The 26,440-nt window shown below is 39.0% G+C and overlaps 1 pseudogene across 1 annotated transcript; it reads left to right on the top strand.

Moving 5' to 3' along the window:
* Positions 1 to 1,270: 1,270 nt before the first annotated feature.
* Positions 1,271 to 18,858, top strand: LOC144642231 (uncharacterized; annotated as a pseudogene). Its single transcript, XR_013568713.1, has 18 exons — positions 1,271 to 1,629; positions 2,499 to 2,617; positions 4,922 to 5,116; positions 6,088 to 6,298; positions 7,306 to 7,619; positions 8,913 to 9,138; positions 9,439 to 9,462; positions 9,887 to 10,236; positions 10,967 to 11,326; positions 11,647 to 11,673; positions 12,263 to 12,452; positions 13,013 to 13,201; positions 13,607 to 13,688; positions 14,255 to 14,382; positions 15,098 to 15,244; positions 15,927 to 16,095; positions 16,939 to 17,138; positions 17,985 to 18,858. The product of XR_013568713.1 is annotated as an uncharacterized LOC144642231 (transcript).
* Positions 18,859 to 26,440: the final 7,582 nt, after the last annotated feature.

Below are 26,440 nucleotides of genomic sequence, written 5' to 3'. Positions count from 1 at the left end.
ATTCTTGACAGAAAAAACATAAACTCCTAAATAAAAATTGGATATCAATTCAATGCTTCTTTATTTAAGAAGATAAAGAATTTTGTAGCTTGTGATGGGTATTGTAATCGCATTTTCAATTTTCAGAGGCGGTTATAATTTAATTAGAAATAATATCTAAAATGACTCTAAGTAAAAGCGAATATTATTAATGGTAGAATCTACTTATAATAACTGGTTGTACAATATAGCTACAATTCTATGGCTGCCATATTTGTGCCTCCGAAGAGGGAGCCACAAAAACGTATATTGTGATTTCGGGCGAAATGATTCGTGTCGTAGGCATGTCACGTGAGACAGTGGTAAGCAAAAATCTTATCTTCCAACGTACTCATCCTTAAAAATCCCAAAATTACAACAATAAAAACAATCGCAACCATTTGAGCCAGATTTCCAAATATTTTAGTCTTCAAAGATGAACGGTCAGCACCTTGGGAGTCCAGGAACAAAGAAGAAAGTTATCCTTTGTGTACAGTGATTACTCAAGACCCCTTCAGCACAAATTGGTCTTCGATCAGTCAGAAATATGTACATGCCGCTTTCTCAACATGACTTATTTGTTTCGTCACTACTGGCGCTACTTGTGATCTTATTGAACGACATTTATCGTTGATTGTTTTTGAGATGAGTCGCATGAATAGGTTGTTTCACGGGGAAATTTTCGCGGCGTTGGCGAACTGAGAATAAGAAGGGTGCCAATGAGCGTGCATTTTTGCAAAGCAAAAGTAAAAGAATTTCAGCCTTCAATTATCGACATATTTTCGAACTTCTAATGCATGGACTCAGGAATGTCTTGTACAAAAACACTTTTTTCTCACCGCTCACATTGCAACTGAAATCAACCGACTCTCGTTGTCGCAGTGCACAGGGAACTTCGTTTCGCTACGACATGTAGAAATATCAGGCGTTGAGAAAGATAAAGATTCTTTTGGTAAACTAAAGGTAAGTTGGAGTCAGCGCTTTTGCTTCAATTCTCCAGCATTAGGAGGAGACTCGAAAAGGCCGCGTTAACTTAGCAAACTCTTGAATGTTGAAATTTGCGTTGTCGAGTCACATGCAATCCGGTGTGCGACAAATGCAGAATGCAAACCCGCAGACTTGCCCTCCAGTTTTCCTAAAAAACGCTCCGGTTAGCTTGTTTACGGATAGCTCACAAAAATGGCAATGGTAATACGATATTAACTCAAAACAATTTTGCAACTCTGCATTTCTGCAGTCTACATTTGTCGCACACCTCATTTGCCGAGTCACGTTGTTTTGTCTCGACCAACGGAGACCGAAGTTGTTTGCTTCTTGCTTTAACAAACATGAACATTAGCGACGCAGCTTAACAATTAACTAACAAGTAATCTTCTCACAATCAACAGCACGTGTTGTATTCTTGAGAGTACATTCAAATGGAGCAGATGGCCAAATCCAGCTCGGAATCAGGGATAGAGTTAAAAGGCATCTCCAGTGAAGAACAAGAAAAATCTGAAAGTCCAAGTTTACAAGAAGGAGATTCAGAAGAAGACTCAAGTGGAGACGAAGAAATATCTGAGAGTCAAATTTTACAAGAAAAAAGAAAAGAAGAAAAGCTGAACAGACAAGGTATGTTGGATTAATCATTGCACCGTCCACTTATTCGACAGTTAACGAAATTTTCCGGCGCTCATTCTCTGCTCATTCACCAGGTTGTTTCTACAATTTTCTTCGATAACTTGAACTATTGTCGCTTTGTGTTTATTTTAATTCTGTATTTTCAAAGGATATTCTTAATTCGGATAGGTTTGTCTTGATTCGCTGTTTTAAAAACGATGGAAAATTATAGCTTCTAGCCTCAATATGTCTTGTCAGCTAAACGAACGCTCGCATTGGATATTATTTTTAAAACCAGGAAACTCTTGAACTGTGACATTCTTTTGTTCTTATCGCTTTGAGATCAATTCTTGCATGCTTACACATTGCTAGACCATAGAATTCAACGTTCTTCTTAATCTTTAGGAGGAAGACGAAAGGAAAAACAAAAATAATCGGTTGCAAAATATTTATGACACAATTATGGATTTGTTAAAACTGAATGAGTATTTGCCGATGAACATTATGATGGCCAGTCATTTTTCCAACGAAATTAAGACTGTTCAAAAATTATTTATCTAACCGGTATTTTTTTTTTTAAAAAAAAAACTAGTTTTTATATGTTACAAAACCTGGAACATTTCGGGACTGACTGATCAGGTTCCTTTTAAGGAGCTATGAACTAAAAAAATGTAATGTTGAGACTATTCTCTTGGATTATTTTTCTGCTCGTTGGGCGCGCGGTGCAGATAAACTGATCACGCAATCTGATTGGTGAAACAAGCGGTCCAGATTTTTTCATTTGGACTGCCCCTATTTTCATGCGATCCAATTGCGCGCTGGTCATTTTTAGCAGCCTTTCAATGTAAAATCTTTTCCTTTTTTACTTCTTATGTTTTCAGCATTTGAGGAGTCTTTAAGAAAAACTTTGGATGAAGGTGATGTCGATGATATCAATGAAAAGCTGTCACCAAAGGCTCTGACAAAATGCGACACCAACGCACTTCTCATGGCGATGGAGGTTAGTTTAAAAAAAGTGTTTCTAACGGCTAGGTTTTCTTCGGATTTACGGTATATACTTGCTTTTATACGGTGTCCGTAACCTATTAGGTGCATTCTACATTTAAACCAATGTGACCCAGCAGCTGTCCTTGGCCAGCCAGTTCTACCAAATAGTCATTTAAAGGTCAAATGAACAGAAATCTCGATTTTTTTTTATTTTTTGCCCATGTGTTTATTAAGATCAGAGTGAAATAAACATATCCCAAAGTTTCAAAGCAATCGGACATTGCATCGCAGAGATATTGCAAGTTGAAAAATGCTTCTTTAAGGCCTTCATAATCGTAGAGGGCTCGGAAAAAGTGTCGGAAAACTGTCGGAAATAAAAACATTTGACGTCATAATTGTTGTTTTTGAAGACGACCGCAGGCCAATTCCGCAGACCGCACCTTAGAATTTAAATAATGTGACTTTTCAAGTAGTTATTCCGTTCGGTTCGGCCGTTTTTCAGTTGATTGGTTGTTGTTCAGAGACGCGCATTTTTTTGAAATAAAATAGCTTAAGCTCGAAAATAGCTCAAAGTTTTGTTTGCTGTCGTTTTGCATACCAAGTAAGACATAGGTAGAATGCACGCTGGTATTGGACAACGTGAGCTACGACGGCTAATTTGTGGTTTTTAACTCGGAAAAGGGTTGTAGTGGGCGAAGTGAATTCACTCCTTCACTCCTTCACTCCATCACTCCTTCACTCGTTTCCTGTTAGACATATGCACGCAATGCGTGCAAGTGTTTTAAGGCCTCTAGAGAATGAGACCTTTTCTCTGATACCTACATTTCTTGTTAAATTACATAAAATTAACATGCTTAGTCACCAACCGAAATATTGTATTAATGTCAGTTTTCTTAAAATAATATTATGATATTTATTCAGCTATAAGCCGAGACCGTAAACCTTTGGTTTTTTAGAACCAGTTAGAAAAAAACTAACCCAAAACACTCAGGTAAAGATGAATTTATTTCAGTACGATTTGATGAAAAAAAATCGCTCGACTTATAGTCAATGATATTATTATTATTATTATTATTCGTTACCTTCAAATAACAAAAAGGAAAAATAAAAAGAAAGAAATCAATTTGCAACAGATGGGAACTCTATCTCTTGGCCTTTCGGTCTGCTCTCGATCAGTATTTGATGACAATCAAAGTGAAGTAAACAGAAGTTTGGAAAGTATAACATCATTTGTATTAGCAAACCTTTATTTGTCAGTTTGTTGTTTTCGATTCTTGTTTCATAATAACTTTTCCGAGTTTAGTGGCTTATAGCCACTTTTAGTTATTCTATTTGGGGTTGAACGCTCTCTTTGAATATTCAGAGGGAGCTAGTTCTTAAACCGATAAATAAGCAGAAAACGTCCGGAAAAATGCGAGATTCTCACGTAAAATATAAATTCATTTTCCACCAGACGTTGCCGTCGGTGCGGTCTGCGAAATCGGTCTGCGGTCGTCTTTAAAAACACCAATTATGACGTCAAAAACTCGTTCCATTCCTTCCATTTCTGTGCGCAGTCATTCAAAAACGTTTTCGTGAAGCCTTCGGAAATCTTCGTATTTTTTGCTGTAATTCACGCTTTAAGGCTCAGAAAGCAAAATTGTTTCTTAATTTTACAATAATAGACAGTTTCAGTGTTTGGCTGGTTAAAATGACATTTTGAAATTTCTGTTCATTTGACCTTTAAAGCGCTCTAGGATCACGAGATTTCGAAATGAGTTCTCGATCGTTCATTATAACACACACAAAAAAGTGATCACACCTTATATTACGCCATTCGCATTTTGTTGTTGTCGGTCAGCGGTGATCCAATAGACCATATTCGTATTCTCGGTATTGGACTGGAACTAGCTTGCAATGGAGGTTCATGCGGGGGAATATCATTAAAAACAGCTTCATGTCATTTGCATTTGAAAAGATTACCCGCATTAGCCTCCATTGCAAGCTAGTTCCAGTCCAATACTGAGAATACGAATAAGGCTTATTTGTGTTTCTATGCGGTATGGTAAAAAAGGAGATTTATTCACCCACCCGGGGAATAAATGGTTTTATGCATCTGGTGAGTGCCAGTCCCCCAGCAAGTGGTTGGTGGTGCACGCGGGTCTTAGGGAATCCTATATTTAAGCAGACGAGGCCAGGTTACTGTTTTTGTCAGTTCTTCCCAGCAAACCGCGCGCAGCCACTGCATTGTGTAGTTAATGAATCTCGAGTTTATACAATAACATAGAGCATAAAGAGATGTTTCCATTTCTAAATTGTAAACAAATCCCTTGTTTAGGTCAATTGTAAGCTCCGCCATTTAGCAAATCAAAAAGGACCCGATGAAGAAGAATTTAACCAGCTGATTAGTTCTGTGGATCAGTTCACAAGCTGCTTGCTGGAACCTCTCAAGTCCAGTAAAGAAGCCCGGCATGCCTTTGGCGATTGCTTGGATGACGTCATGGATGTCGGTATCGATTTGGAACAAAAGCAGGTACTAAAATTTGAAATTAGCTATATTAATTGAAGGAAAAATATATAAAATCAACAAGAACTATGATATGATACCAGTCATATTTTGGAACAAGTTGAACAACTTCTCGGTTCGTGAATAATGGTTTGTTCCGTGCAGTGTATACATAGATAGCTTAATTTAGTTTCTTGTTTCTGGCGCGTTCAGCCAATTTTGCTTCCGCTGAGCCATGATCAGTAGAGTCTAGTGTGAACCTCAATTTAGCTTTAAAGAAAGCTTTGCCTAGACTTCGTTTTAACATTGTGAATTTCACCATGAAAAGGGCTATTACTGGTTTGCAGCTGACGTCAGGGCCGCCATGCTGGTGGACAAGAACAAAGCGTTTCCCCCCGCTGGGAACTAAACTTTTTTATCATGCAATCTCCGCGAAAACATTTTTTATTGTTTTGTCCACCAATATGGCCGCCTTGTCACGTGGTTGAAAAGCAAAGAGAATTAAAGAACTAAATACCTTATTGCATGAAATTTTCGCGGCACGTTAATTTCGCGATTTTGAGGTGCACATATTTCGTGACACTTAAATTTCGCGATTTTGCGAAAATTTTGTATTTTGAATCACTTTAATTTCGCGTTTTTGAGTGAGACACAATTTTCATTTTCTTGGCAATATATTTTGACATGCCTTTGAATTATATAAAACGACAATAACGTCAAAATTAACAAAAACGCAGGGGGGACTTAATCTCGGCAATAGCAACAACAGAGCAGTTCTCGCAATGTCTACAAGTGAGTCAATTGACGACAACATCCATTTACATTGATTGCTGACATATGCGAGTCACTTAATATTCGCGTCATGTTATGTTCGCGACACTTATTGTTCGCGTCACTTTAATTTCGCGATTTTTTTAGAATCGCGAAATTCGCGAAATTTAAGTGTCGCGAAAATTTCATGTAATAAGGTACACTATTTTGTCTCTTGTCCTTTACAGTTTTTTGCTCACCCGGTTCTTTACAACTTGATGAACAAAAAGTGGTATGGCAAGTTTAGGAAATTGAAGAGATTCTCTTGGAATGATGTACATCGATGGAAGTGGTTTTTTCTAAATATTTGGTGTCTATTTGATTTGATTTTGTTCCCAATTCTGTTTGGTGTAAGTTTCGCTATTCACCTCATCAGAGGAAAAGCTCGACAGAGCAAAGGTAAGTGCAACCCTCTTTTTACTCATCGAAATTTGTAAAAAAAAAAAAACACGATTTCAATCTCCTTTTTTATTTGTTTGTTTTTGAGGGCCCACTTTCGTCCAACATGGGTCTACATGGTTTGCGACCATTTTCTTGCTGTTTTGAAGAAATCTCAGGATTGTTCGATGTGTAATGATTAATAATCTTACCCTGACTTGATGTCGTCGCACGCTAAAGATAAATAATTCTCTAGCCTGTGTCATGTCAACCCAGTGTTGAAGTCGGTGTAATAAGGGTATACCTCGACGTGCAATGTATGCATGGTTAAAAATGGGATTTAAGATACTTAAATTAAAAGGTACGGCCATGAAAACACGATGAGCAAACATGTACAACTGAATTGCTGCTTCATCCTGGAGAGAGACAAACCAATTTCCGCGTCAGATGTTAAGGAAGCTTTGAAACGCTTTGCTTTAGGAAAGAATGTTATCTCGCTGAATCTGATCTACTTAACTCTACCCTACCCTATCCTACCCTACCATACCCTACCCTTCCCTACCCTTCCCTAACCTGCTCTTCCCTACCCTACCCTCCCTACGCTACCCTACCCTACTCTACTGTAGCCTACTCGATTCTAATTTACTCAGTTCTGCTGTGCCTTGCTTTGCTTTCCCAGTGCTATCCTTTGCTCTTCTCTGCTTTGCACTGCTATGTTCATCTATACTTTACTCTTCTTCACTATACTCAACTACACCCTACTCTACTTTACATTTCCGTTCTATATGTGACGGATCTGCGTTCACCAAAATCGCATTGTGGGGGAACGTTTAACCCAGACAATCAAAGGTACTTTTGTTGAGTAAATCAGTGGGGACCTGGTAGTTAAAAACGTATTAATGTTTTTAGAAATAAAATGTATAGTCTGTAAACAATTTTGGTTCTGCTGACATAAATACCCTTAGCAGATAAGACAAAATAGCCTGAGATTAGAGCAATAACTTATTGATGACCCCTTCTTTAAATAGCCTTGGAGCTCGTATTTGTGATGAATGCAACTTCTGAAGTGGCTAAACAAGCTTTCGATTTAATGAAGAAGTGTATTGCGTACGTCATCAGAAAGCATGGCAACCAAAGAGCGAACTTTCATGTCATTATCCACGGAGATGATTCGTCCTCCAATAAGATTTGCTTTAACAGCAAGTTTTCTGACCAGGCAGCTCTCCTAAAGAGCGTAGCTGAACTCGAGAGAGGCACAGAAACTCTTCCTGCTCTTCATAAAGATCTTCAACTGGCTTGTACAGCTTTCAAGAGCGAGAATCTTCAACCTAATGCAGAAAAGGTACGTAGGGCAATGATAATTGAGAAAAAAATTAATAAAGAAAATAAAACAAAATGAAAAGAAAGATAGAAATGTGCACACATTAACACGCTCAATGAATAGTAAGACTTACTGACTGACTTATTCCTTTAGGCTCCTGGTGGAGCAAAGGGTGTCAACAATGCTTCGCCAGCGAACTTTATTAGCTGCCGCCTTCTCTGCCGCGTTCCAGCTGATGTTACTTACTTACTTACTCACTCACTCACTCGCTTACTTACTTACTTACTTACTTACTTACTTACTTACTTACTTACTTACTTACTTACTTACTTACTTCTTCTTCTTCTTCTTACTTACTTACTACTTCTTACTTACTTACTTACTTACTTACTTACTTGCGGCTCATCATGCCTGTAGGGCAGCAACGAAGTTTCTCCAACCCTGCCTATCTCTAGCCAGTTTTTCAATGGTGCTCCAGCTGTAATTGAGCTCCCTTAACTCCGTTTTTTACCGTTCTGCGCCATGTTGTTTTTGGGCGCCCTCTTCTGCGTTTGCCTTCAGGTGTCCAGCGCATTGCAGTGTAAGCTATGTTGTTGTTGTCCTTTCGAAGCACATGTCCAATCCATCTCCATCTCCTCCGGGTGACAATCGTGCTGATGTTAGCTTTCTTTAACTCCTCCTCAGTTGATCTTCCCTTTCCCCCATGCTTGTAAATTCGTGGACATGTTAGCTTTTAGCAATTGCAAGTACAGTAGATTCTCCCGTAACATAAATATAGATTTTTACTGACAATAGTTTTGTTATGGTTTTTGTTATTCTGTTCACAGCCCTCTATTTTCTCGTATTTTTCTGTGACCTTTGAACAAAGAAAAAGAATCACGAGAACATTTCTATTTACTGGTCACAGCTTGATACCAGCTAATCGGTTATCGGGATACAATTACCCGGGGGGGAACTCGCATATATAAGGGACGGGGATGCTCGTCGGAAATTTTGAAAAGAACCCCTAAAAGAGACCAATCTGGGTGTGGCTCAAGCTTGTCTTGACCCCTAAAAGATACCAAATAAAGTAAGTGTTGAATTTATCTTTGTATACTTTCTTCGTGTGCAGCCCTTAACGAGACCATTATGGCTAAAAATATTGGCGTTTTGCCCAGTAAACCCTAAGCGAGACCAAAAATCCGAAATTTACAACCCTAAGCGAGACGACGAGTATCCCCGTCACTTTTATATGCGAGTCCCCCCCTGGAATAAATTCTTACATTATTTCTAGTGTTTATACTATTTTTTCCTATTTACTGCCCTACCCGTCAGGTAATGGTAGTACTCACTGATCACAATGTGTGTTTACGACATGAAAAGCATCAAGTAAGAAAGCGAGTAGAAGAAGTGAAAAGTCTGGGAGTTAAAATAGTTCCCGTGGCTATCGGCGTCCGCGCCAATCTCAGGGAGCTGGAGAAGATCAAGGACAATGAAAGTGACGTCATCCACTCTGGGGAATACGAGGATCACAGGAAAGTCGGGAAGGAGATTTTGTTCGGTAAAAACACTAACTTGAGAATTGATACAAATATTTTGCAATCAAAATAATTTCAATTTTGTAATATATTGTCTCATACCGAATAGCAATGTTCATCATCACAATCTGAAACAAAGAGAGATAAAAACAAAACTGTTTGAACCTTTAAAACCAGATTAAATTTAAAACGTAACATGGATAAAAGATGATCTAAAAGTGTCTGATCGGTATTTATGCTATTATGCTATGCGAGATATATTCATTTGTTGTTCTCAATGCCACGAATTCGTTTCATTTAACTCCTTTGTTCTTTTTCTTTAGAAATAGACGGGAGCGACATATACGGTAAGCCAGTTCTGAAATATCAGTTATTACTACGGAATTCTTTCTGTTGTGTTCATTTGAAGAACGGTACAGTCTTGTCTTCTTACCCTAAGATTCATTTTATAGTGTTTTTATGCTGTTTTACTTTATAATGTAATGTCACTTCTAATTTATTATACATATTTTCGTGTTTTATCCAGTGATTCATTTTAATGATTTTTCTATACACTGTAATTTTTATGTGCTACTGGACATTATATGGAAGTCTGCGCTTCATAAATTATTCAATTATTAATTATTATTAACTTTTGCAGTTAACAGTTCACTATGATTCGAATGTTAGCACTCCCTTCAATTGAACTATGTCATAATACGAGGAATGGAACACTGAAAAAACTCCCACTTCATATCGGGAGTTATGAGTGCTTAATGTTATTTCTTTCAGAGAGCTACAGAGAATACTTTACAACTCCTTATCTTCATCTTTGTTCGCGACACGCTGAGCTACCTGGCTCTTCTTGGATTACACTTTGCTCTCTGTGTTTCGACCTCAAGCATTCCGTTTAGCGGTCTAGAGTGGGCAATCATGGTCTTCTTCATGGGCCGAATACTGATGGAAGCGAAACAGTTCTCGACCATTAAAGTGCAGCAGAAGAACGTGATCGAAACTAAGAAGTTGAATGGATCAAAGTACTGGAGTTGCACTGATCTGCAGGAAAACATCGAGCTGCAACGAAAAGGAAATGCCAAGACTAAACCTGCTGTGTTCCTTAAGAAAGTTAGCAAATATCTCGGGTAGGCATGTGACATGTTAACTTTAATATTAAGCTAATAGACCATATTCGTATTCTCGGTATTGGACTGGAACTAGCTTGCAATGGAGGCTCATGCGGGGGAATGTCATTAAAAAAATTTACAGCTTCATGTCATTTGCAAGCGGGGTCGACCGCGCGAGACTTGGAGAAGGACTGTCGAATGGGGAGCTGGAAAAGAAAGGTTTAAGAACATGGGCAGCAGCAGCATCGGCTGCGGAGGACAGAACAGCCTGGAGGCAGAGAGCTTACGGCCCAATTCTCCACTTGGAGAACGGATAAATGATGATGATGTCATTTGCATTTGAAAAGATTACCCGCATTAACTTCCATTGCAAGCTAGTTCCAGTCCAATACCAAGAATACGAATAAGACCTATTAATCTTACTGATCCCACTGACATAAGACGAGTAATTAACAACAACAACAGCAACATTAAAACAATTTGTGTGCTCGTATGGCTTTGCTTAGTAAATGCTTTTTGTAGCCTTTTGCATTGTTACATGCCCTGTGAACGGAGGTTTAACAAAATAACTAAGTCATCTTGAAACAACCAACAATTCAGATTAAAAAAGCATCCAAACTGTATGAAATTTCAACATACCAATACACACCTCGTTGTTCCGTGCAACGGAAAAGTGCATTTAAGTCAGAAATAGATGTGGAAAAGAAAACAGCACTTTCATACCGTTACCTTTCTTTTTTCATTTCAGTGATCGGTGGAACATCTTGGACTTCGTCACACTTCTTATTTACCTGATGACGTTCCTATTGAGAATAATCACGTGGGCTGTGTCAGACTCAGTGGTGGATAACCGAGCCATAGTAATAGCAGGTTATCTATACGGCCTCAATACCATGTTCCTTACGCTCAGAGCTTTTGGTCACGTGATGGAGACAGACAAAGGAGTTGGCGCCATTCAAATCGCTCTGTTTCATATCATTGGGGACGTGGTGACGATTTTTTGGCAGTTTATTGCAACTATTCTCGCCTTTTCTATCGCCATAACAAAGATTTACATGGCTGAGCAGTCTTATGTTGCTAAAAACGGTGATAAGGACCTCGAGGATCTGTAAGTATTATTTTTGTAATTTTGGTTAACTTTGTGAAAATAATTCATTGATCTGCATTGATACAGACACTAACTTACCTTTCATTTCGGGCGTTTCTAGGCGGGTACTATCTGAATTTATGCTCGGAGAGAACGGGGTGGGAACCGCAACGAGTTAAAAGTTCTATGTACGACTCTCCCCTCATTTTTGATTCGCTCATGCATGCTTCCTCGTTGAGTCTGCGACTGATCCAAACACAGAAACGAATTAACCGAGTCTTCAACAAGAAATAACTTACCTGGTAGATAGATGCTAATCAAATTTACGTCTTACATTTCAGTGCTTGCGGCTCTTCAGGGACATTATGGTAAGTTTTTCCCTGGAAACTTAATAGTCCGTTATCAAAGGGTGACGCCAAAGTGCATAACGTGTAAAGCCCTGGCCAAACGATAATACAAGTGGACGCAAGTAGTCGCAAGTTCAACTTGCGTACAGACTTGCGTTGGGTGGCCAAACGGACACGCAAGTTTAATTGCAAGTACACGCAAGTTTGCAAAAAAAAACATTTAAAATGCTACGAGTTCATGTGCAATTCAGTATATGAAGTAAACTGCGAAAAATGCGTTGACTTACGATGGATAGCCAAACGGTGAAAATATAGCGTTAACTTAAGTGCAAAATTGATCTTGACAAAAGTGAACGCAAGTCAACGCAAGTGCACGCAAGTCCTGGTCAAGTGGAGACGCAAATGGACGCAAGTTTTCAACTTGCGTCTACTTGCGCCGTCGTTTGCTCAGGGCTTAAAAACACGATTTTCAACCCTATCACAAAAACTTTCTGATCATTTCTGCCACTGGATTCAGCCAATGTACTCGCGTCACTGGCGGCCAAAAGCTTTAGTTTAATTTACTGAAATATCTTTGCACGGTGTATAAATTTGTTTTTTTTTTTCATAGCTGGTGGGAGATGGTAAAACACTTGTGTTGGTCTTTACTTGGATTGGCTGATTTAGAGTCTTTCAATTCAGTTGACAGTCCGTCTGTTACCCTTGCTCATTTCTTGTACGGAGCCTTCTTGATTATGGGAGTTATTCTCCTTGTTAACATGATGATAGCACTTCTTTCCAACACGTACCAACGAGTGGAGGTAAGACGCAGATTGTTTAGGAGTTTTCTGAAAAAACTATCTGGTATGATCGATTCTTGTCTCTGATAATTAAGTTAGCGATTTTTCAGCAATGCTGTTGTTAGGTAACAAGATAGATTTTTTGCGTCCAGAAGAAATACCCTTTTTTGTGCGTCTAGGGCAAACCTCTGGCGACATAATTAATTTTGTGCCTGCCTTGTACAGTTAGTCGAACTAAAAGACGTCTGCACTATTAAAGAGTTGTTTACCCTAATTCGTCAATGTACATATAATTTTGTAAATAAAAACGCCAAAGCCTCAAAAAAAAGTAACAGTGGTTTAAGTCAGTATCGTTTTCTTTTAAAGCGCTTCTTGACCAACCTTTTCATATACGTTGTCTAATGATGAATTCAATGATTCAATTACTGGGGGGGGAAAGGGATAACAAAACAAAAAAAAAATTCCAACCCGGCGCGCGCTCCGCGAAAGAAAAGGGGAGGAAAACCGGATTCCAATAGAACACAGCTGAGTTTCTACTAATTACCATTAGCTGTTATTTTTTTCTTTCTTTTACATCAAAGGACAATTCTTTAAAGGAATGGTCGTTCAAGAAGGCCATTACAATACAGACATACAGCACTTACCACCCAATACCAGTTCCTTTTAACCTCGTATCAAGTCTTGCTTTGGGTTTGTGGCGTTTGTGCAAATCGTGCAAGAGACGCTGTTGTGGACAGGCGAGAAATATCAGCCCTTCTATCAGGAGACAAGTGAGTGATGTCAGTCAACTTATTATTGCACCTTAGACCTAGCACGCGCGCTCACGAGAAGCGCCGGCGTTACATTTAGTCTAAAAGAAGGAGTTCTTCTCTCAATATCAAGGCAATTTTTTCTGCCATGGCAATTATAGAATGGGGCACAACTACCCTAATTTTGTCTTTTTAAATGTGATAGCTCCATGATAACGTCCTTTGTTAGGATCGTTCCATTAAATTCATAGAAGAGATCTGGGAGAAACATTAGTATCTCTTATTTGTCTGACAAAAATTTAAGCATTTTTCTTACTGTGCGTGTCGCCACCTTTTCTTCCTGTTGTTACTCTAAAGAGGGATAATGAATGATTACTGGCATTATTATCTGGTTTCGTATAAAGGTTACTTTTTTTATCACTCTAGAACAACAAATGCTTGGATTTCATTGTCGAGGATCTCCAGCTGGCGTATTTCGCGGCTTATGGGTATTCGTTTCCACTTACAGGTAAATGCAAATTAATTGTGGAAAGAAATAAGAAAACTGTTTACTGCTGAAAGAAGCAGTAAAACAGTCATAATTGTAAAATACAGCTTAGACCGGTGACTCTAAAAGTCCCATGTAAGCTCTATTTCTAGCATTTGCCCGTAAAATCGAATCATGCCAGGTTTATTTTTGTGTGACTTTAAAATGCTAACATTGAAGACAGGGATTGGCATTATAATTCAAAATTTGTGCTTGACACTGTCTTGTGCTAACGCTAAAACAACGTTAATAAAACTTTAAAGACGTTTTGACCAAAAAACTTCGGCCTTCATCGGTTGACTTTTTAAAGAAACCGATGAAGGTCGAAGTTTTTTGGTCAAAGGCCCCCAACCTAGGTCGAACGTCTTTAAAGTTTTTTATTAACGTTGTTTTAGCGTTAGCACAAGACAGTGTCAAGCACAAATTTGTATTTTGTGTGACTTTATAGCGTCTAAATTAGAAGCTAAAACAGTGGATAATTACAAAAAACCTTGGCGATGAAGTTAAATAAGTCTCAAGGAATAATTTTCTCATCCAACTTTGTTCAGATGAGCGAAAGATAGATAAAGTGCTATTGGAAACAGAGAGAAGCAGACAAATGGCCAATCAGATTGCCCTGAAGACATTTACAGCTAAAGGCGCGGCAAACACCATTGTTCTTCCTACAGGTCCCAAGGTATCACTTCTAATTATGTCGAGAGTACCTCTTATTTAGACGCAGCACGAAGAGGCCCGAACAACTCTTTTTTCGCGATTACAAGTCGCTAAAGGAGCTACATTTTTGGACAAAACTGTTGAGACACTTGCTAAATTTCCACAAATTTGGAAAACACAGCTCATTTTCCTTTCTGGCAACCCTCTCTCCCCCAGCTCAATGTTGTCAATGTTTTCGTGTCGTGAAAACAAAGTCTGGTGAATTTCATACCTCATGAAAGAACATTGAACCGGGGGAGAAGGGGGTAAAATGTTTTGTACCCGCTTGTAAGTCAAGGCAACCAAGAAAAGTGCGTGAAATTCGTTTGCCTCAACAATTTTTGTCTAGGATTGTAGATTTCAATATTGTCGCTTTTACGGCTAAATCAGACAGTACATCATTCAGTAAAAAGTAAATCAGAGGTAATACAAACTACCAGGAAACAAGAATACTCAAGACTGGGGAAAATTGAAGCGGGTAGTGCCACGAACTTGAAAAATTTAGGCTGAACTTTCAATTTACGCCATCCACGAGACATTGCTCCCCGGCATTGCCTCTTAAAGCCCTTATCTTAGAGCCAAGCTTGCATGTAATGTCTATTGCCGAATTAAAAAGCCGTTCAAAGCCAACATTTTATACTTCTTTTAGTTCATAAACACTAAACAGCTACTGTGGTAAGTCCATTTTTTGTTTTCAGGCATGGCAAAGTAAAGGCGTTAGCATAGAAGGATCTCAGTTAACTTGTGAAGGAAGCGAGTTCTGTACAACATGTAAAGACGACCCAATGGACTTCCATGGAGCCAGATATCTTGTTCCTTTTACTCCTGAATTTCCTCAGTTCGAGGTGAGCATTGCTGAGTTTTTTTATTATCCTCTTTTGGTTCACCATGTGGAGCTAAAATAACTCTCGATTACATATTGCAAATATCTCACAATATTGCCAATTTATATAAAGCCAGTAAAACAATTTAAGATGTAGTCTTACCACACGCCACACAAGTTTAGAACCTGAAATTCGAAAAAGAAATAATTGCAGAACGTATCTCCTGTTGTGTGGTCTCACAAAACGTCATTTTTTTTTCCTGGTTTTTGTATTTTGACTCGCTTTTAAAGGGCCCGCCAAAATACAGCCAGCGAGACTCCAAAAAAATATATATGGCCTTGTGGCGATACTACACAATCAAAAGTCTAACAAGCTATATGCTGTGATTCAATTTTACCCTTGGTACAACTTATCATTTGCCTTTGCTCTGGTGTATAGTGATATACGATAATGAATTTATAAAACAAAGTAAAATACCAATTGTACCAAGGGTAAAATACTAAAATTGAACCTCGGCATATATATATATATTATGTCAAGGCCAATAAAATGATCGGTCAAAAATGTGGTTTACTATTTATGACAAATTTCAGTAAACATCTTTACTAGATAAGTGTCAGGTTTTATCAGATTCACAATATCAGTTTAGTTAAATTTTGCTAAGTCGCAAAGACATTTATTGTACCATCCTTACCTTTGACAGGTTCTGCTACAGGAGACTGGGGAGAGAAGGTATCTTGGAGTGGGAGTGGTTAATCAAATGCACAATGGGCATGGAATGCCGGGATGGTTACAAGGAACTGTGGGATACCACATTGATGATGGAAAGATTTTCGACTCCACCAATCCCTTACTTGGCAGAGAGGTCGAAGGTAAAAAGTCTTAAGCTGTTAATTAGGTAATAGAGAAATATAACCGCTTGTTCAGCTTTCAATGAATCCTTACTCTGGAACTGTGCATGTGACCCATCATGTAATTTGCGTGACAAGCGGGAGGAAGCGTTGCCTGATGACTCGGCAAGAGATCTAGCACAGCTGCCCATTCGTGGTACTCAGTGAGTTTTGTATAGCTAGAGGTGTATATGGTACCAACTGTTAGTGTGGCGTCTTTTATCTCTCTCTCTCACCGTTCATCATCATCATCATCATCATCATCACACTCCGTTTGTTTATCCTCGGATTTGTAGAGTAGCTTATACAGCTAATATCTCCAAACATTTGACAGCACACAGCACAAATGGGCAAAGGCCAGACCACAACACCGGGAACTCCATGCCCTACTCTTTACGATAAGTGTGTGGGTTCTTTTACGTCCCCTGCTGACCGTGACACTTGAAGATGCAGGAGACGGGGCCTACGGTTTGTAGTCCTTATCCGAGAAGACTAGAATATCAAACCATTTACAGATGTCATTAAAAAGGCAGCATATTCTCCTCAGTTATTTTAAGACCCTGAGTGTTGGTAGGTCTGGGACTCGAACCCGAAACCTCCCGCACGGTAGTCTAGCGCTCTACCAACTGAGCTTACCGGTCGGCGTTCATCTCGTGAGATATAAATCTAGGAAATTTGAAAGAACGCTTCTTTCCCCTGTACTTAAGTTTTTGCCTTAGACTGTAAATTTCGTTGTCAGTGTTATTAATGATGAGATGGATCGCTTCGTGTCCTTTTTCTTCTAAGAAACATTTTGGTAAAAAAATTTCCATCCTATCATTGCAGATGCCATGGCGTACCGAGGAGATGTGATTGGCTGCACTGTCATGTTTGAAATGGAAGAAGATGGCAAAGTTCCAGTTGTTTTCACTTTGAATGGAAGACAAATCACTCAAGAGAAGATCTATTATGAGAGATATCCGCGAGATGTACCTTTATACCCTTATATTGGCATGGGCAAGAAGGGAATCCAGGTTCTAGCCAGGGTGAGTGAATTGTTCCAATACGCGTGAAACAATTGAAAAACGACTATCTTATCGTGAGAATCTCGTCTCTGAAGAAAAACTTCGTACTGTGGAGACGAAAGGTTGTGTCGATGAAGTTACTAGGCAATAGTGATGTTTTGTGAGCAGGATGATATGATAACTTTTTAATGTACTCTCGTTATTTTCTGATTGTGTAACGAACAAGGGACCTCTAATGAACGTCTTAAGGAATTTGACGAAAAGGCACTGTTTCCCCCAGCTTGACCAATGATTAGTTTATACCTGGAGATGCAATTGATAAACTTTTCTAAGAGTGTTTTTTGATTGACTTTGAAGAGTACAAAAACGTGTTAACTTTTAATAAACCTGTTCTGCTTCTGTACCAATTAACGTGAATCAAAGTGAACTAGTCATAAACAGAAGCTTTTAGGCAAAGTCTGTACTTGGGCTTAAGTGTTCCAGCACACTGCCGGAGTTTATCCCGGCTTTCTGTATCACGAAGAGAATAGCCTATTCTTCTGAGAAGAACTGCTTCACCCCCCCCCCGGATAGAATGTTACTCCATCGCAGCTAACCCCAGCATTTTGTCAGTGCTCCCTGACAGTTCGCCGTCACGTACCCATTTCTACTCCTGTGCGAAGTGAGGCCTTGTGAAAGTAGTGTCTTGTCCATCACACAACACTGAACTGGCCAGCGAACGAGATCGGACGCACAGAGTCCAGAGTCCAAAGCCCTAACCATTAGGTCACTGCACCTCCCATTTTCGTATTTATGTAATATAGTATTTCGACAAACTAATGGTATCAGAGGATTTGTTAGACAACAGGTGACGCTTTTCTGTTCCAGATGTGTGCCAGTGGAGGAAATGCGCAATGTGACAGCATGATGGACAGAAAAGTAATCACCAAGATCTTCAATGACCTCACAGAGACGATAAACGAAATAGGCCCAAAAGTAGCAAGAGTGCAAACTTTGGCCAAGCATATGCTTGGTAGTGTGGAAGACGTTAATGGTTGCTTAGATATGCTAAAATACGACTTGTCTGAAGATTTCCAGATTCTCGAGAAACTATTTGATGAAGTGAAGAGACCACTTTTTGATCCTGATCTCGGCAGGGAGGCAGCAGTGAAATGTGAGGCTATCATTCATAGCAACTACGACCATCTTCTTTTTATAGCCGGAATCCGGGGCGCTGACTTGATACCAACGAACGCCGCACTTTTGCGCAAAGTTATGGAAGTGCTGCAAGAACTTATTGAGTTTGCAAACAAGGGTTTGGATAACGCTGTCTGGCTTATCAAAGTGGCTGAAAGAAGCACAGAGGTTTGCATAAAGGACCAAAAAGAAATAAGGGGGGATGTGCGAAAACGATTTGCTGATCTCAAAGAGTTAGTTAAAGGTGAAACTCGCATCAAGGATACTTGAATGATGTAATGACAGCGACAGATCTTGTAATATCATGTAAAAAACGGTGCTTAATTAAAATTGTTTTCGATAGTGGCGCTTTATTTCAAGCATACCACAGAAATACCTGCAAGTGAAATACTTGGGCGTGTATTAAGGCATAGTGTAACTTAACAGAGGTTTAATTAAATTCTTTTTCAAGAGTTTGCGTTTGAAAAGGTAGTTATGCTTGGTTCATTCAGTATCGCTATGAGTGTGTTATATCGCTTAAAGTAACAGGTTGAAATTCATTTTCATATAAGAACGAGAATGGTTCCATTTGTGTGAAAATATGTAAAAAGAAAATGAAAAATAAAAGAAAAAATATTAAACACGTGCTATCTCTATCGTAATCAATTGTCTTTAGGCGACCATTCTGTTAGAAATTAAGTGTTCTTGGCCTTACCTTCAATGCTCCAACATGTGTACTACAATTTCGCCCCAACCCTCGACCCCACAGGTGGATTCGCGATGGATTCACTCCATACACATATAAGTCTCGATCTCTATTCTGTGTGCTACAGATAAGTTTGGAATTTTGTCACCTCAAGAGCGCGGTCGCATAGCTACAAAGTATTTCTTCTTTGTTTCGACCGTATTTACGTCTACAAAAGACAGAAAAAAGTTGATAATTAATTTAAAAGCGGAAAATACAAAAACTTCTATTTGGGTAGATGAGAAAGTATAAAAATGATATCTTAAGGGGAGAATTATCGAAAACTGGTAGTCGTGTAGCAGCTCTCGTATGCTTGTAACTGTATTGTCCTCTAGTGTAGCAGTTACTATTGTTTTTAGGCTTGGCCAAGGGCAATGTTCTTGTTGTTTGTTCTGTTGTTCTCATGGTGACTATCATGAATACAGCAATTGATCCGCAACAAACGAAGTTCTTCAATTTTAAGGATGTGACTAAGTTAAGAGTGATTTATTTTGTTCTAGATGTGTTCCAACAGAGGAGATGCTCATTTTGACAGCATTTTAGACGAAAAGCTCATCACAGAGACGATAAATAACTTCAAAGAAGCGACTGACACATTGGACAAAAAGTTAAAGACAGTAAAAATGTTGGCAGAAGGTGTTATTTCTAAACTGGCCAAAGGTGATGATCATTTCAAATGCCTTAAATCTGACGTGTTGGACAACATCCAGTGCCTCGAGAAACTTTTAAAAGAAGTAAAGGAGAAGCCCACAGAAAATTCAATGGATGAATGTGGTGTACTGGAAAGTTCGCTTGGTATGTGGCCCCTTGCTTCAGGCTGAGTTCATACATGAACAACCGTATCTAATTGCTGAGAAGAAGCTGCACGAGGATTTTAGCATACCTTCGCATTCCACTTTTTTGCAAGAAGTATCAGAAATGCAACGTAAGCTTAGCAAGTTCGCAAACAGGGGTTTGGATTCAGCAGTAGAGTGGATTGAAAAGGCTAAAGAAAAAGCAAAGCGTACGGTAAAGGACCAAAACGAAATGAACAATGATTTGAGAAAAAGATTTGCTAATCTACGAGAGTTAGCCGTTCAAGTTCAACAAGCCACTGCAAATGTGTCATGAAACAATGATAACAGAATTGTTATTTCCTTTTTTTCTCATTTTTTGCGTTTAATAAGGTAGTTTTTGCTTGTTCCATTCAGCATCGCTATGAGTGTGCTTAAATAACAAGTTGAAATTCATTTTCATATCAGAAAAGAATGTTTTCATTTGTGTGAAAATATGTAAAAAAGGAAATGAAAAAAAAATTAAAGACAAATTCATTTAATGCTTACTGTCTCTTTCGTAATGAATTTTTACATTGTCTTTAGGCGGCCACATTGTTAAAAGAGTCTTCTTGGCTTAATGTTCAATGCACTTTCGACTGTACTACGATTCCTCTCCACCCCTCTACCCCAAAGGTGGAAGCGTGTCTATTCATTGAAGTCAGTGTCTCGATCTCTATTCTGGGAGCTGCAGATAATTCTCGATACTTTTTCACCTGTCGAGCGCAGACGCATATAGTTTAGATAGAAAGTTGATGTCGTTGTCAGAGTTTCGTTTGGACTGCCTTTTCGACTTCGACATCAGAAAAAAGTGGATAATTTAAACGCCCACAATACGAAAACTTCCACTTAGGTAGCGGGAGATGTATTAAAGAATAACAGAGGGGAAACAATTGGGGAAAAAAAACGGGGAAAATAAGAGTTTTAGCAAAAAATGAAGTCTCCATTCCTTGTTCATACGACGTGTTGTCAGCCTCAGCCTTCGGTTGATAACATTTACCTTGCCCGTGATTAACACGAAAAATCTCAACTAATTTCGTTTCCGCCAGCTGGTTACGATATTTCTCCTTTTCCCCCTTCCCCCCTCACGATATGGTCTAATATTGAAACCATTATCAAATGGCAGAAGTGAAGCAGCTCTTGAAAGCTTGTTATTCTACTGGTCCTTCGGTAAAGCAGTTGCCATTTGCTTTTGTTCTTTGACCTATGTTCTGAGAGCAGTTTTCAATTGAGTGTCGTAAAACCAAAACCAAAGTAATTACTCTGGCCAATCACAAAGGACACAGACAATCCAGTGAACCAATCAAAACTCAAAGCAAATACATGTAACTGGCACGAAGCGCGGGAAAACGTGCGCGAGCGAGTCACGATTGGTTTTGGTTTTACTTCTGATTGGCTGAGAAAGTGGCGCGAGATTTTTAAGCCAATCACTAAGCGTAGTGATGCAAAACCAAAGCAAACGCAATTTACTTTCGACACTCAAGTGAAAACCGCTCTATGGTGGCTGTTATGAATATAACCTTTTGATCCACATTAAATAAAGTTCTCCAATTTTAAGGATTTGGCTAAGTTTCGGATGATCTTATTTTCTTTTAGATGTGTTCCAATAGAGGAGATGCTCATTTTGACAGCATTTTAGACGAAATGCTCATCACCAAGACAATTAATAACTTCAAAGAAGCTACTGACGCATTAGGCCAAAAGTTAAAGACAATACACATGTCGGCAGAAGGTGTTATTTCTAAACTGACCGAAAGTAATGATCATTTCAAATGCCTTAAATCGGACGTGTTGGACAATATCCAATGTCTGGAGGAACTACTAAAGAAAGAAGAGGAGAAGCCATCGCATAATTTAATGGGTGCATGTGTCCCGATCGAATGGTCCAACATAGACGACATAGAATGTGGCCCTTTGCTTGAAGTTGAGTTTGAGTTCTTACTTGAACAACGGTATTTAATTGCTAAGAAGAAGAGGATTTCAGCATACCTTTGCATTCCAGACGTTTGCAAGAAGTATCAGAAATGCAACGTAAACTTAGCAAGTTGGCAAATAAGGGTTTGGATTTAGCAGAAGAGTGGATTGAACAGGCTAAAGGAAACGCAGAGCCACAGGTTTTTCAGTTTTTAACTGTAATGTGTAACCCTCATTAAATAAAGTTGTTATTTATTATTTATTTATAGCGTACGGTAAGAGACCAAAACGAAATGAACGGTGTTTTGAGAAAACGATTTGCTAATCTACGATAGTTAGCCGTTCAAGTTCAACAAGGCACTGCAAATGTGTCGTGAACATGAAACAATGAATAATAGTATTGTTACAATTCATTTAAAACAACGGAGTATGAAATTTATTTGGTGTGCAATTTATAATGAACCTTTATCTATTGTGTGGAAATGCTTGCTCAGTCAGACCAAGAGAGGATAAGGGGACAGAGAGGTAGTCTCCTAGTCTAGGCCTTGGGATATGTCAAAGACAGAAAAGTTATATTTAGCCGCGTGCAAAACGGAAGTGTCTGTTTTTCTTGGCTTCCGCACACGCCATTCATGATCAAGGCGTGAGAAATGTCATTAACAATAGCGGAAACGTTTCATTGATGAGAGCGAGTTGTGAAATAAAATTTTCGCAGGAAATATTAGGAATAAGAGATAGATTCTACAATTTTTTTCAAATCAAATGGCTCGCGAAGAATAAAGTCAAAACCATATATATTAAACCTGCATAAACAGGCAAAACAGATAACAGATAACAGACCCCAATACGCCTAGAGATACTCTTACATTTCATTAATGCGGTGCCAGACCATACGTGCGAACAGGGTAATAAAAAACCTCCGTTATTTCGAGCTCAAGCGACAAAACGCCCGATCGAATACGGCACAGCGTCTCTTTGAAACAAATATATATCTTTTTCGACATTCTCTGACGAATCAGACGAAACCGGAAAAACACAGATACCGGTATGTCATCTGTGATAAGATACATCACACCTTCAAGCAAAGTTAATTAAACAGCCGGGTTCGGCGTCACAAAATAAAATAAAATTACACTTTCAAAGAAAGTTTCCGACAAAGTCCTTCCAGGGCGAACATTTTGAGAGATTAAAACATATCTTGCAAAATGATATCAGCCAAATCAAACCGCACGGGCAAAATCATTTAGCAAATGAGAGAGGTGTTAATGTCTACAAACTGCAGGAAAGCATGCAGACTTGTGTGACCTCCAGTCTACACTTTTGGAGTGCCATAAACGTCTATTTGACCTAAAACGCTTCCCAATAATAATTATAGTATGCAGAAGGAGAAGGCCTTTTTCGAAAGCCTCCTATCCTATGTTGTCGCATTAAAAAAGCAAATCGCTTAAAGACACGCTTCTCAGAGCGATACTTATAAGACTGAGACACAGCGGTTAAAAAATCAGGTGGCAAATAGTAATAATAAACAGTAGGAGTCCGTGTAGGCGAGAGAAAATAAAATAATATTTTTCCTTGGTGTAGGCCTGTCACGATTTTTTTTAGCATCTACAGAAGACGCTTACTTTGGAAAGCTTCCGATACAATCTATCATTGACATTAATATCGTTGCCGAAGTCTAAACGCCTGTAAAATTCCAACTAAAAATGACATGCTGAATGTTAATTAGCCGATAAAACAAATGTCACGCTGGCCCGATTTATTGACTTACCTAGAACCGGAACTACGCTTTTGTGGGCGTCCGCATATCTAAAAATAACTTTTCTGTCTTTGACATATCCCGGCCAACGCCCTCTAAGTCCCTCTCTGTCCCATTATCCTCTCTTGGTCAGACGCAATAAAACTACTTGAGCATTTAAATTCTTTAGAATCGCCTTGAGTAGAAGGGTTCTCGCCTCCTTATTAGGCGAAACTACCTCGTTCACTACCAGTCTCCAGTAGCTCAGTGGGTTAAAATGATCCTCAGGAGACTGGGAAGGACGTCTCATGATGTTTGAAGATTTCAAGAAATAAAGTTGAGAGGTGTTTGTATAGTGGTGCTGGGAACCATTTAGATGTGTTTTCAGTTTTCCATGCATAAAAGCGAATTTTTAAACAAATGTATGGTCGAGTATGAAAAACTGAAAACGTACACGACTGCTTGCAATTAAATGTTTCCCTGCATAAATACATCCGTATACAACCTAGGAAACTCTTTCGACAGTTCTTTGTCTTTATGCGTCAGTTAAGTTTGACTTAAGCTACGTTCCCACTGATCTTACTGACCAATTGGAACGCGCGTGGTATTTCAAACTCTTCTCTTTTTTCTTCAGTCGCACCCCGCTCTTAAATCATGAAAATGTGTGATCTATTTTACTTAGTAGCAGTGATTCCCCCCATTTCATTAGACCTCCCTCCCCACTTCTGCGCGTAATTGCGCCCTCTCTCCATTCTCCTTGCGGCTCGTGAAAAATCTGATAAGTCTGGTCACACACGCAGCTACTTCAGACCCCGCGTGGAGTAAAGGGAGTCATGAGACTTAATTATTTATCTATATTGCTAAATAGCTATGACTGGAGTTGTCAATTGCTAAGAATCGTAGAAGTAATTAATTTAATGGACTCTCCATTTCAACGTTTTATTGCCTGTAGTCAGCAAGACTAGGCTAAAATTAATTAACCGTGTTCTCTAAGAATTTTCATTGTATAGGCCGTAACCCTTCAATTCTAAGAGGTGATAAATTTCTTATTTCTCTGTGCTGTTTAGTAGCAAATGCAAATAGGTAAGCGATAAGAGTGTCAGTTCAAATCATCTGAAATAGATATTGACTTAGACCACTCTTTCAAGGAGAGTGAACATACATTGAAGGCTCGTGATGTTGAAGCTGCCCTTCAGACATGTTCTGAGCCGGTAAAGTGCTAAAACTCGCTATGTCAACTAATTTGATCACTTTCGCCTTCTAAAAGCCGTGTATGTAAATAAATCAACCAGAGTTATGCTAAAGTGTGAGAAATTCAATAGTACCCTTTCCTTGGAGCACATTATTCTTGCAACTGCAAGAAGAAAGATAATTCACTACCTTCATTAATAGCTAGTTGACTTTTCGGAGAAAAATGAAAGAATTGGGGGGGGGGGGGGATAATATTTTTATTTTCAGTCTTTATTAAATATTCTTAACAAGTAGAAAAATCAAAGACGAAGTGTACAAACAGTGTTCCACATAATTACCAGTAATCCTTAGGTTGGATTAGTATCAGCAAACAAACATGTAATAACCCTTGAAGACATTTCAACAACCGAGGAATTTGTTTTTATGTCGGCCAGTGAAGCCATGGACAAGCTCGCGATGTCCCCGCAAATGAAGGCTATTTTACTTTCTTTCAAAAAATTACATTTTAAGCCAAGCGCGTCTCAAGATGTTGAAGGGTTGAAGAGTTTGGACGAAGAGGAGCAAGATCTGAACTTTCCTCCAACCAAAGGAAGTTGCCAAACCCTCTCTTCTTGTCGTAGCAAAGTATACTTTTCACGAACGTCTGAAAATCAGAACAAAAACTATCAGTTGAACAAGGTCTGTTCATCCATGGGGAGTGAAAAAGGCGAAAATATACGAGAGGCGTTTTCTGTTCAATCCAGTGGAGCCGTTCGCCAGCGAAGGAGGTCGTGGGTGGTTTCTAAGCACATTCTAGCGCGGAGTAACACAGTGGATTCCTTACAGCTGCAGAAGTCTGGTGACTTTTGTTGTTCACCCGGGATAGGTTCCAGAGAAGGTCATGAAGTTTGTGGCAAGGGAGCTCAGGCAAATTCAACTCCACAAAGCCCTTCAATGGCTACGGTGGTGGATCAGTATACTTTTGAGAAGAGAATAAAGCCAAAGAGTGCATCAGTCGTTAGTAATAAACCGTTATCGCCTGCTTTGAACCCAAGAAAGTCTAAAACAGGGAGGGTTAGTATCAAGCCATCTAGTGCGCTGGTTATGAATAGAGGGAAAGCTACTACAAAGACTAATAGCCTGTGGGAAAAATTGTCAGACGAGAGAAAATTTCTTATTAACAAATGGCTTGATCCTCAGGACCGTTAGCCATCTAACGAGGCTTGCAGTGGTACTACGCCCCACCAGTGAAAAATAACATTGATATGAATCGGAACATTAACAGGAAAGCAACTGTCCTATATGTCAGATCGATCTAGAACTTAAGTAACTGAATGTGCAGGCTAACACAGAAAATATCAAAAATAAACATCGAACTGTTTTTAAGTTTTGGACTGGTTTAAAAACCAATAACAGTTATAAGAGTTTCTGGTTTGGCTGTAACTGTTTTGGGAACAACCAATATAAAGTGCTGAAGTGCTTAAGTTCTCAAGCTGTTCATGATATCGTTAGATATCAACAAGAGAGGATAAGAGGACTCTCTCTTGATATCAAGTCAGGGTTTGAAGGCTACATGACACCGGGTATCATAGCCGGATTACCGGGCAGTGTATAGAACTATTGATTGGTTCGGAGTTGCCTCCGTATCATCAGGCGCTGGTGGGTTCGGTTTTAGAGGAAGGAGAGAGATGATGTGTATGTATTAGAGAATGGAATGTAAATAAATAAATAACAAATGATGGAGCAACGGCCCGTCACAAACGTCTTCTTTGTTCTGTTTGTTCTCCCCGAT

Source organism: Oculina patagonica, chromosome 2, assembly GCF_052425735.1.
Source record: "Oculina patagonica isolate OP01 chromosome 2, crgOcupat, whole genome shotgun sequence".
Classification (NCBI taxonomy): domain Eukaryota; kingdom Metazoa; phylum Cnidaria; class Anthozoa; order Scleractinia; family Oculinidae; genus Oculina; species Oculina patagonica.
The sequence above is the reverse complement of the archived record's forward strand: the minus strand, read 5'-3'. Positions and strand labels throughout refer to the sequence as shown.